We start from the raw sequence: 12493 nt of genomic DNA on the forward strand, positions 1-12493 counted from the left end.
CTGTGGAAACAAAATCCTTTTCGCATGAAAACATAAACCATACATTACGGGAATTTTCTAACTGTTTAACATCTAACGTTATATACTGTATCTGGTGTCCATGTGGATTGATCTATATAGGGCAAACTACCCAGCCAGTAAAAGCCCGTATTTGTCAACATCGAAGTAGGATACGGTGTCAGGCAGAGAATGCCCCTTTGGTAGAACACTATAAGGAGAAAGCACATTCACCAGATGACATCAGATGGCAGGTGATTGAAAAAGCAAAGTTACCGACTAGAGGAGGTGATATTTCTCTACTATTACAAACCCTAGAATGTAAATGGATTGACAAATGTCAATCGACAAGTAGAGGGTTGAATAGTCTGGAAGAATGGCGAAGATTCATCAGCCTCCATTGAAAGGGTCTATAGAGATACTGGTTTGAGTAGGGCTCTGCTCAATTGAATACTCCTCCTGCCTGGACGGGGAGATACTATGATCAATGATGATGTTTGCCATAAATACTTTGAACTAAATGTAAATGATTGTTGTAAATATTGACCGTGATGTTGATTGATGTTGATTACTGTGAGACCTTAATTCAATTCTATATTCCTGTCATAGGAAATGTATATCAGTCAGGCATACCTTGTTATTTCAGGATGACCATGAGTTAATTGGTAATCTCTTAGGTATGTGTGGACATCAGTTTCGACAGTACATTGGTGGTACTCCCTCACACATTGTTTATCCATGCTCCTCGTAGTCCCTTGGCCCTCTATCAGTAGATAACCCCAGAGTTATGTTGGGTTATCAATTCTAACTGTACACTGTTGGGGCATCTGCTCGGAATTCTATCCATGCCTTTTTATGAACAGTGATGCTGACTGATTCCCCCTATTATTCGCGGATCTATTGAGAACAGATTAATCAAATATGGGCTCCTGCCCCTTGTTTCTAGAGAAATTAACCGCTCTAAGATGGCCGCCAGCGTTGAGAGCGCATGCGCGAATATGGGTTGGTATTCGCTGCATACATCGTTAGTGGTTCAAACACCCTCCCTGGCGAAATAACGAGTTAAATTACATGAATAGATGGGATGAGTTACCATGTAACGGAATGGATTATAACCTCTAATTAGTAATGGGAAAGACTAATGAAGGTTTAGACACTCCAAGATGGCCGTGATGATTACCTGTGCCAACTCTACTGCGCATGCTGGGAAAGGTCCAGTTTCTATTTTTACTACCCTCGCAGGATTGTCGGCACTGCAGCCGTTGCGAAGGAGACGCTTAACTCGTCGTCCCAGAGATTTATACTTAGTAAGTGAAGTTATACCGTAGGCTAAGACTGACGCGAGTTTTATACTCTAATAGGCATCCACTAATAATTCCCTGTTTTTTTCAGCATTATCATTGTTGCGGCCCATCTGTATCATGGACAAGTGAGAGAGACTTACAACTCATGTGAGTGTTCCTCTATCGTTTTTTTCAGTTTTATAATTAATAACATGAGGGGCTAATTGAACCTCATAAGCTAACTATTACATTAATGGTGGTAGATATAGACAGATGATAATGGGCTCTCCAAGTGCCATAGACTGTAGCTTTAGTGGAGCTAATAATCCTCTACCATCTCAATGAGGCCACTGAACTGTGTTAATCTCCTGACAGAATGCCCTACTGAATTGACACGTTTGTCTATATTGTTTGTATTAGGCTGAATTGAAGAGATTTAATCCTACCCATACCCTGTTTCGATCAGTGGGTTCAACGTAGAATTTTGTGGAGATACGAGACTTACATTGGTAAGTGAATCAGTTACCTACGTCCGTAAATTTAAATGAGACGGATGGTTCTAAATTACTACTGGCACATAAAATATTTTAATTTTCAGTCCCCAGATAACTGTCCTGAAAAGACCCCCTACCCAACGTGGGTTGAAACGTCATCGACACAAACCAAGAGAGAGCAACAAAGAATTATATTATTGTTGAATGCCTCTCATTGTTTTTAAGACCTTTTCCCTATTCACTTATTTTTCACCTTAAAGGCTTTTGATCACTTCACTGGGCTCTTTCTTTCACTTCCTATCCGTGTGCCTGTAGCATCAAAAACCTATGTTGAAATAATTTTTGTGAGTAAATTGCTATTCATGAAATAAATTATATTTACTTCGGCTGAAGTAAACAATTCTCAAGGTTACTGAAGTAATTTCTCAATTGATTTGAAATGTTTTTCTCCCTGCTTTTGGATTGAATCAGTGATGAGTATTTAAATTTGTACTCCTTATCGTTTAATTTTTTAATTAAAATAAGTTCCCTGTGAACATTGTTATTGCTCAGTTCTCAAGATACTAGACTTATAAAACAATGCACCCTAACAAAATCCTCTCAAGGATACACCTAAGGTGTGCAACTTTCTCCCTCCTTCTTTCAGAACCACCACTTTCTATCTTGTGTTAAAAAAACTAGAAAATGTTTGTACTTCAACAACAGCATCAGGCTTGATTGCATACAGTTCATCTGTAAATACTATTAATTATTTCATTTTTCCATAAATTATAATGCTCCAATATTTTGAAAAGAACCATATTTATCTAAGCATTCACAGCTTCTGGACAGAGAAAGGAGGCTGATCCTGTAATGCAAATCTCTAATAACGAGCTGGTAGGTTAGCACATTTTTCATTGTGTCCCTCCAATACACTCTCCACAGGTTTGAGGCTACATCTACAACTGGGTCCACAGTACTCCTTTTAATTATACTTGTTTCCCTCCTTTCAGCTTCACCATGATGCAGGTCAGTGGCCTGATAAAAAAACAGTTGCCACAAAGTCCCCCTTTTGAACCAGCTGCAGATGTGGCGAAGGGGCACACGTCCCTCCCACCTGTTCCTTCTGCCGGGTAGCCCCTTTTGTTTGAATGCTGGGTGGGTATTAGAAAAACAGAACTCCTCACTTCACCAGTGGCAACAAGTTGGGTGGCTGCCGTTGAGAGATGCGCAATCTCACCCGACCCCAGCATGAACAACCCTTGTGCTCCACAAGCATTGAGTCTATTACCAATTTCTATTGACTGTTGGACCTCTGCAGTATACCTTCAACAAGGCCTGCCTCCATCAAGAGCTGGGTGGCAACAGTCTGCCAAGCAGTCTGTTGGTTCGGCTTAACAAGCTGCGGCTGGAGTATCCCTGCCTCAGGGCCTCAAAATGCTGCAGGCAGCAGCACGATGGCGCTCATTGGTGCCAGCAAGGTCAATGGGATAAGTTGGCACTCATTCACCTGAGCCTCTCACCCCTCTTTGAGGTGAGTACAGTCCATCATTGCCATCTTTATGAGCCAGGCAGCATCATCGAACAGACCTTTGATCACCATTTTCGCCCTGGGTGATGTGTAACCCACACGGGTAACCAATGCATGTGAGTCCACCGTCCAGGGGCTCCTGTCGCTTGTTGGACTGAGACAAAGACGGAGGGCATGGCAGGACAAGTGATCTAATAGCATGAGCTGCACTGGTCTGGAGCTGCCCTGTAGAGTGGCTCACAGCATTGCGCTTCAGGCCCCTCCCCATGCTGCACTCCATTCTGATTAACTGTACCATAACAATTGGATGTATCCTCAGAAGCATTTAAAAGATACCAAACGATCAAGGATCTAGATCTATTAGCTCAGCACCGAACAATGCCTTAGGGATAACCTTTGTCAGAAGTGCTTTGATGGCTGGATTGAATAAGAAACCCTCAAAAGGCCTACCTAAATAGAGAAGGGCATTCACTCTTCCTTGAGAACTGACTTTCATTGAAGTAGGGTATTTATCCCACGTAAAACTGAAAGAAAACAAGTGACCTAAGTATTTATGCTGAGACACCTGCTCCACTTTAGACTCAGCTAGTCCTCAAGTGTGATGGCTAGCCCTTCACTGACAAAGCCAATAAATATGGTTATTCTTAAAAAAATGAAGGTGCTTCTTCCTAAATGAGTGATTTTATGCACCACGTCACTCAACCATTCATCCATCCATGATCACCCACAATGACCCATTAACATAATCCCAAAATCATTGACTCTTTCATCTTTGCATCCCTAAATACACATATTATCATCTAAGCTGTTTCACTAATAAATGACCACACCTATTGGTGCTTCCAATGTTTGATTTTAAAACTTGATTGATGCCAAATGTTGCACATAGCATTTTCAGAAACATACAGATGATCCTACATACAATTTTAACAGTGCTGTATTAGGCCCAGACTCACCACACCCAACTAAAAGATAGGTGAAAATATATACTAGAAAAGTCACATTGTCAAAGATGAAGATTCCGAATATTGCTACCATTCACCCTAAGTTTTATGGTGCTTTTCTGGGCATGCCCTGGATTTATAAACATATTTTTCTGCTGCAGTGCAAAGTCCATGCCCCTTGTCCATTCAAGTAAAGGTGGGGCAATGTCACTCTTTCCAATGATGAAGCCCACTCCAATGAGCTGCCGAATATAATAGCTCTTCCCCCAAGAGTCCAAAAGGCCTAAGAGAACAAATTTCCAACGGGTCTGGTCTGTGTATTATATGGGAAAAAAATAGTGCAAAGGCGTGACCAGTATGCGTATATAGTTTGGCGCTCCCAGACCATGTGGATGAAAATGCCCAACTGGGTTTTGACATAGCCAACACCGAGGTGATGGAGTGCCTCCCATACCATGCAACCATGAGGGGCTATAGTAAACATGGTGAAGACATTTCAGTTGGACAAGGCCGCGCCACACTGATATTGCCAGAGACCTAGGGGACATTTTCGCTTCTGTCCAATTGTCATCATCAAAGGAGCCCAGATCCCCTCTCATCGCTCTCTGAGGGTAACTCTGGAGTCGGGAGTATTATTGATTAGCGAATGGTAGAGGCCTGATCCACCCTTCTTGACCAAGTGTGATCGAACAGGTGTGCTTCCAGGGGCCTCCGGTGTGTGTCGTAGCTACAGGTAGAGGAAGAATTGTGATTTAGACACAATGTAAGTATCAGTAAGGTATTGAAACATAGAAACATAGATGTGCCTTGCTATAAGTCCCCCAGTGTTGTTATGCCAATATAGTCCATGCCCTGAAGCCCACTTAGGCAGTGGTCTGGGAAAGCCAGGACACAGCCCGCAGCAGCGTCATTGCTGTCACAACCCCATGTCATCCAATCCATCTCACGGACTGATGCCAAGTGAGCAGAGTCAATGGAAGACTGAGGGCAGATTCATGGGGATGGTACATCAGTAGAGCAGTTCGAAGTTGCCATGGCATTTCAGTTCGCCAAGTTCCCCTGATATGGCGGGTTCGTTCTGTTCTGCAAAGAACCAGTCAGTAATGGGAAGAAGGTAGCTGGACCAATAGTATAAATGAAAGCCAGGGAACCCCAACCAGCCATTATATGGGTGTAGCACACATTTGCGGAAGGAGATCCGTGGCAGACTGCTGGCACAAATAAACCATGACACCTCAGATTGTAGTGTGCAGAAGAAGGAGGTGAGGATGGGATAAGGGTAGTTTTGTAGATTTAAAGGATTCTTGGTAGCAAGATCATTTCAAATAGTGCTCCTGTACCAGCAACATTAAAAGGGAAAGTGGCCCAGTGGGCCATGTCCATCCTGGTACCCACAACGAGCGGTGTGGTGTTAAGGTCCCAAGTGTTCCGCTGGGAGAAGGCGAACTTTATACCCAAGTATCGGAAGTGATCTGTTGACCACTAAGATGGGGTTATGGCCCTGATGTCTTTGTTGGGGCCCCAAAGGGGGATGTAGGAAGACTTGGACAAGTTCACTATGAGGCCCGAAATATCTGTGTGAACCTGCATTATGTGTAGGAGATGGAGGATAGAGGTCTCAGGGTCACCCACGTATACAAGCAAGTCGTCCACGTATTGCAAGACCCGGTCCTTGTGACCATCAGACCAACGGAAGGCACAAAATTGTGCATCCCAGCAGATCCATTCTGAAAGTGGTTCGTTGGCAAGTTTAAATAAAGAGGTGAGAGAGGTCAGCCCAGGGGCCTGAGTAGAGTATTCAGATCCAGCGGCAAAAGAGAGGACAAAAGTTCATCCGCTCAAGGAAGCAGAACAAGAATTGGCAATGAACAGGGTCGAAGGCTTTCTCAAAGTTAATTGAGACAAGGGCACTGTGGTACATCATGTCCTCGGAAAGGGCAATTGCGCTGTGCACTCGGTGGAGGCAGTGACAAAGAGGCCCAAGAGGCTAAGTCGTATGAACAATGGGCAAAGGGATTACTAAAGTCCAACTGAAAGTCCATCACAGAGTTTAAGTCACCCCCCAGAAGGATGGGTGTAGGATTGTAGGAGTAGGGGAACAAGGGCCTGCAGCAAAGGGAATATGTGTGTGGAGGGCGTTAATGGAAGCAACCATCCAGTGGAAGCCCTCCATAACACCCTCCACGAGGATAATTGTCTCAATACAATTTTGTTAGTACAGGAATCGCTTATGTAAAAGAATGGCAGAGCCTCGGGAGCTGGCTGTGTATCCAGCATGGTAGACTCAGGTGTAACCCCCTGCTGCAGTGCGGGACAGTAATTTCTGAGTAGGTAAGTTTCTTCCAGGAGCACCACTAGAGGAGAGTAGCGTTTAGAGAATTGGAAGACAGACCCATGCTTGATTTTGTGATTAAGGTCATTAACATTCCAGGAGAAGGTGGTGTACAGTGTGTCCGTATTTGTCATGGGAGATTTGTGTTGAAGGGGTAGGCAATGAGTGATTTGCTCGGAGTGCAGCAGTAAACTGAAATAAACAACAAAATACAGCAAAAACACAAAGCAGTTGAAATATTTGAACACCCCAACAGAACACCTCTCCACCCCACACTTCCCCCCCAGAAGCATCTGTCACCCCATAGCAGAACAACTAAGAATAAGGTGGAGAACAAGGCAAAAGAAAAGCCCTCCATGTCCCAAACAATCTCAATCAAGCAAGAGCTAGTTAACGGATATGGTGGTGCTGGTGGTTGCCCTAAGAGAAGAGATGGAGCTAAACATCACGACAAGTCAGGCATCATTTGGGAGGTCCAGATCATCCAGGGAGCCAGTAGCTGGGGAGGGTGAGACAGGATGATGGAAGAGAGGGGGTGTCTGATCTGGTACATGTCCTGGGTGGGAGTCTTGAAGCCTTTAACCCTTGTCCGTGGAACTCCACGGGGGTGGGTGTTGTATTTCAAGCAGAGCTGTTCAGTATCCCAAGTGAGGGGCTCCTCTAGGGATTCGAAAAACCAAGATTTGGAGTCATGGAGCACCTTGAGGTGTGCGCGGAAAAGGAGCATATATCGGAATCCCTTGGAGCATAGCTGTTGCTTAATGCCATCTTGTGTCCTGCAGCGCTGTTGCACAGTGCAAGTGTAGTCCGAAAAATCATCACGTGACTGCCCTGGTAACACATGACGTTCAGTTTGCATGCTTCTCGAAGAATGGTGGCCAGGTCCTAATAATTCAGAAACTTGGCTATTATGGGGCATGGTGGGGCCCCAGGCAAGGGCCGTCAAGAAAGGGAGCAGTGTTCCCTCTCCACAACAAAGCAGGAGGATAGAAGGAGGCTGGCAACCAGGAGGCCAGCCAGGTTTCCAGGAATAGTTCAGTGGATTGCCCCTCGGTCACCTTGGGGAATCCCACAAAGCGTAGGTTACTGTGGAAGACATGGTCTTCAGCATCTTTGGCCCTGGCCTCCAGCACTGCAGACATCATCATAAGACAGTGAACTGTCGACTTGAGTTCCTTGACCGTGTTCTCCAGTTCTGACACCTGGCCGTCCATTTCCATAACTCTGTCCACTACCCCCTTAAGGTCTTGGCATAGGAAGGAGACCTCCACTCCCACCTCGCCGATCTAGGCTTCCAAGGTGGGTCTTGAGGCTTGAATGGCCAGTAGGATAGCGTTGGTATTGTCAGGGTTTGAAGGCAGACCAGGATGGTCTGGCAGAGTAGTCGAGAATCCATGGGAAATCATAGTTGGGCAATGTAGCATTCAATTTTGGCTTGTGATTGGGAGGTGGAGGGCTTGTCGTGGCCCATGTTGGCCTAGACGGAATTTGCTTGGGGGGGTGAGGACCTCCTAGGTAAGTAACTCTCCCAGTCGAGCTACTACTGAGGCAAGGAAGGAGTGCATCAGGACAAATGTGTGCAGTCTGTCAGAGTCAGCATTGCCCTCAGCCTGGACCACTTTCCCTCCCTGCTGGGATCAGATGGAGGGGAGAAGGAGCAGCACAAGCTGCCAGGTTACCACCACCCAGGGGGCAGCAGCGAAGGCCGGATGAGTCAGGAGGGAGATGACTGGTTGCATCTCTTCGATGAAGGCTAAAGTTCAGCCCCAGAGTGAAGTGGGGGTGGTAGGGAGAACATGCAGTCCTTTGAGAATCAGGTGGTTGGAATTCCCTGGTGCTGCTAGCGCTGGCAGCCTAAAGAAACAAGGATCACGGGGTGCAGAGCAATGCGTGGCATTGGCAGCAACCCCTCTCAGCAAGGTGTATAGCAGCAACTCTTCCCCCGGGCCCCCCAAGCTGCAACCCCAGTGAAAGAAAAAGGTCCCCCGGGGCCCAGCGCAGCCAAGTCCATGCTCAATCCCTAGTGCGCGCAGAATCTCCGATCTCCACTGGAGTCTGGTAGGCTGCACGACCCCATTGAAGTGGTGGTGGAGCCTGCCGCATTGGAAACCTTCCATGGGAAGAAAACAGGCTATAGCCCACAAGTGAGTGTCTCTTCGGGGCCCTGCGCCGCTGGGTGTACTCCTTGAAGCCTGCCATGGGTGTGGCAAAATCACACCTAAGGTTCCCAGGGTTCCGCCATGGAAGCATTCTGCAATACAGTGCAGGCTGATGCGGGGCTCTGGACCTGCCCTCCAAAGTGTAGAATGGGGCCTCGTAAGCTGGGCGAGGCAGCGGCCCCTGATTACAAATGAATGAATTAATGAGATTAAATTTGTATAGCGCTTAGCTACCTTGAGGCCTCCTAGCACTTGCGGAGCGGAGAGACAGAGAGGTATGTGGTGCTAGTGTGAGGTGCTGAACAGAAGTTTTGAGATGTTTCCGGAATGACAGCAGGTTAGGTTCCCCTCGGAGGGTGGGGGGAGGGAGCTCCAGAGGTTGGAGGCATTCAGGGAGAAGGAGCGTCCCCCCATCTGGATTTCCGTACTTTCATAGAGGTGGCAAGGAACGCGGAGCTGGAGCGGATACTTCTGGGGGGTTGATAGGGGGTGACCAAGGACTGAAGGATGCCTGGGACTGATTTCCACATAGCTCTATGGGCCAGGCACATGGCCTTAAAATGCATCCTGGCCCAGATGGGAAGCCAGTGAAGGCTGCGCAGGGCAGGTTTCGCTGTTTGTCTCCGGAGAATCTGGAGCAGTAGGTGAGCTGCACAGTTCTGGATTACTTGTAGCTTCTGGATTATGGACTGAGGGGCACCGAGATACAGTGCGTTACCGTAGTGCCGCAGTGGGCTGAAAAAGTGTCAAAATATGGGGCAGAGTCCTCTTTGTGATTTGGGGGGGGGGGGAGTGGGAAGGGTGTATGCATTCTGAGGTCTCCTTCAGGTCAGAGGATTTTGATCACTCCGGTGGGAGATGGTCAGGAGCTCCAAAAGGAGTGTCCCCCATTTTGGCCCAATTGTCCACGCACCTGCATTTTTCTAATTTTGATGCATTTTTATGCCTTCCTGTTTCCTGTTTCTGTGCAAATTTACATTTTTCCCTTTGTATATTGCAGCCAAGCGTGGGCTGTGCGAGGAATTCAACACAAAGGAGCCGATTCCGATCCGGGTCTGAAAAACTACGAGCCGTACTCATGTTTTCCGCCCTACTCGTACAGCTGTACGAGCGAGCAAGTACGATGCGGGCTACGTGAAATTCACCGACCGAGTCGTTTCCGGGTCCGAACCGCTGCATACGTCTCGGCCGTAAGCTAACTGCGGCGTGCAATGGATGCGATTTACGACCGAACCAGTACGATGCACGCGTCGGACAGCCGGTGCGAGCCTGAGTGTCCGGCTCGCAAAACGTCCGGTAAGTTGCCTTTGGGGGTCCGCGTCAGACCTTCTGTCACCCGCAGCACTACGATTCAGACACAGGGGAAGACCCAAGGGTCTCCCCAACATAGGCATGTATGGTGCGGATGGCACCGACACGTCCCCACTGTAGGGGGCGCCCTTGTGCGAGACGTACCCCTTCAGTCAATGGAAGCCCATGTAGGTGTCGTTCGACCGGCTCCCCTTGACTTCTGTGGGAGTCCAACCGAACCTTGTCCGGCAGCATACGCCCGCATCATACTCGCTCGGTCGGACTGCAGGACTCTGGCTCGGTCGGAAAACACTCCAGATCCGGCTCGGTCTTAGAGCTTTCCGCCCCGGATCGGAATCGGCCCCATAATATTTTCCCAGGTTGCTTCTGGTTGCTTTAGAGAGTAACCATGTTTATCAGCCACCTTGGCATCTACATTGCAGAAAGCGTGCACGTTCGATAAACCCCTTTATTTTTAGGCACATTCCTAGTTCATCCTGCCCAAACTTCGATGTGTCAAACTTTTTAATCACCTTTCTTTGTAATATGTTAATGGGGAAGGTCATCAGTGAATTATTTTATGTATTTGTATGAAAATACCTACTTTCTGGGTTCTGTCAAAATCGTGCTTGAATTAAACATCATTACAAAGCCAGATCAGTAAAGAATAAAGCTAATCAATGTATCCTCCCTAAGAGTTATATACTTTCGGTTGATTCCTCAGGTCAAGTCCTGGCCAGCAGCAGATTATTGTACTGCTCTTTTATTTAGATGCTATGTATATTCTGGTGACAAAGTAATACTGTCATACACCTGCTCATCTAGCCTATATATGTCCACTGTGATGCTCTCTAATTTTATCTTCTTTTGAAGGTGACTCGGTTATTGTCTGGTGCAGAAAATACTCTAGTTGGCAATGACCAGGTTGAGCCAATTAAGCCAGCCTCTCTGGCTGGGCACTTGCTAATTTTAAGTTTAGTTTCAAATAGCCCTTTGATGTGTTTTACTCAAATCTAAAGCTCTTATCAAACCATCATGCTCACCCTCAAGAGAGAGCATTCAATTAAAGCAGTGGGGGATGGACAGATTAGCTGTTTGTCCTTTATACTTTTTCTGCCTGCATGTATTTTACTTTAGTGAAACCTGAACTTAGACACTTCGAAAAAGGTTGGTGAACTACTGTCAAAATCCGACAGACCAGACATTAGCAATGGTCTTGTGCTCTGCAGTTTTTGCTTTTTAAACTTGACTGACTGTTTCACTTCTGACATTTAATAATACAGCATTTCTGGTAGCAGAGCTGGTCAATAAAGCTACTTATGGGTCCTCATCTGGATTTATCATGTGCCCAGGATTATGGTCAATAATATTAAAAGCCAATGAATGTGTCACTGTTTTTACCTTCTTTTAACCCTCTTAAAAGCAATTTGTCTGTGCTTCACAGAGAACCTCAGATCTGTCCTTCTACTGGTAATTATAAAGTAAGTTCCTGAGGAAGCTGGGTAACTGTGCCACTGTCAAAATTCCAATAAGTAAGTTATTGGTTGTTTATATTCCAGTGCTAAATTTGAGCAGGTTGTTTCCGGTGCACGGCACCAGCACTTAATTTCCCAACACTGTCACTAATGACAGTCCACCACATGGTAGCTCTGTCTGTCTCATTTTAAAGTGAGCACCACAACAGTGTTTAAAAATTTAATTTACATTAAAAATGAATGAATCTAGCCATCCATGTGTTTCTCATAGCTTTGGGTGGCCTGCAATATCTTGTATTGTCACACTTGTAGGAGTGCGATGGTTATTTGTTGTGTTGGTACTGTCCGTGGCAGCTCTTGCAGGGCAATGGATTGTTAAAGCTGCAGTTGCATCTTGAGAAGGGCCCTGGCATTTACTCTTTTTTTTTAAACAAATTAAGCACTGACTGAATTGCTTTTCAGAATCATTTCAAAGAATTCTAAAAGACCTACGGGTGAGGGAGGCCTTTACATGTTTCAAATTAAGGAGTTGCAGTATGGTTTAGTTTTATTTTCTAGCCTGCAGGGATAACTTTGTCCGTCCTCGATTTGTCGAGTACAATCTTAAAGAAGTGCAAGATGTCTATGTCTAGGAAAATGCTGCTTTAAAGAGATCTTTAAACAGAGAACACCATATGTAAAGTAACAGCAGTTGTATATTACTTTTCCTGACTGAAACATAAAACGTCAGTTTTCAAGTTTGTGTTTGATAATTTCTTAATGCCTTATTTCAATTCATTTTAAGTAAGATAATTACATTATCGTGCAAAATTCAATTAAAAATATAAATGTTCAAAATTCCAATCAACAATAGTCAACAGTACTGATCTATTCGTGCATGATAACTTTAGGTAACTTGGTACTGCTGTTTGAGTTCAGAGCAGTGCATCATTACACTCTTTAACCTCACAGTCCCTCAATAATGTCCTAGAAAGGTCTGTTTGATACCAGAAAAGAGAAAGCAAATATG

The sequence above is a fragment of the Triturus cristatus genome, chromosome 8, assembly GCF_964204655.1.
Source record: "Triturus cristatus chromosome 8, aTriCri1.1, whole genome shotgun sequence".
Lineage (NCBI taxonomy): Eukaryota > Metazoa > Chordata > Amphibia > Caudata > Salamandridae > Triturus > Triturus cristatus.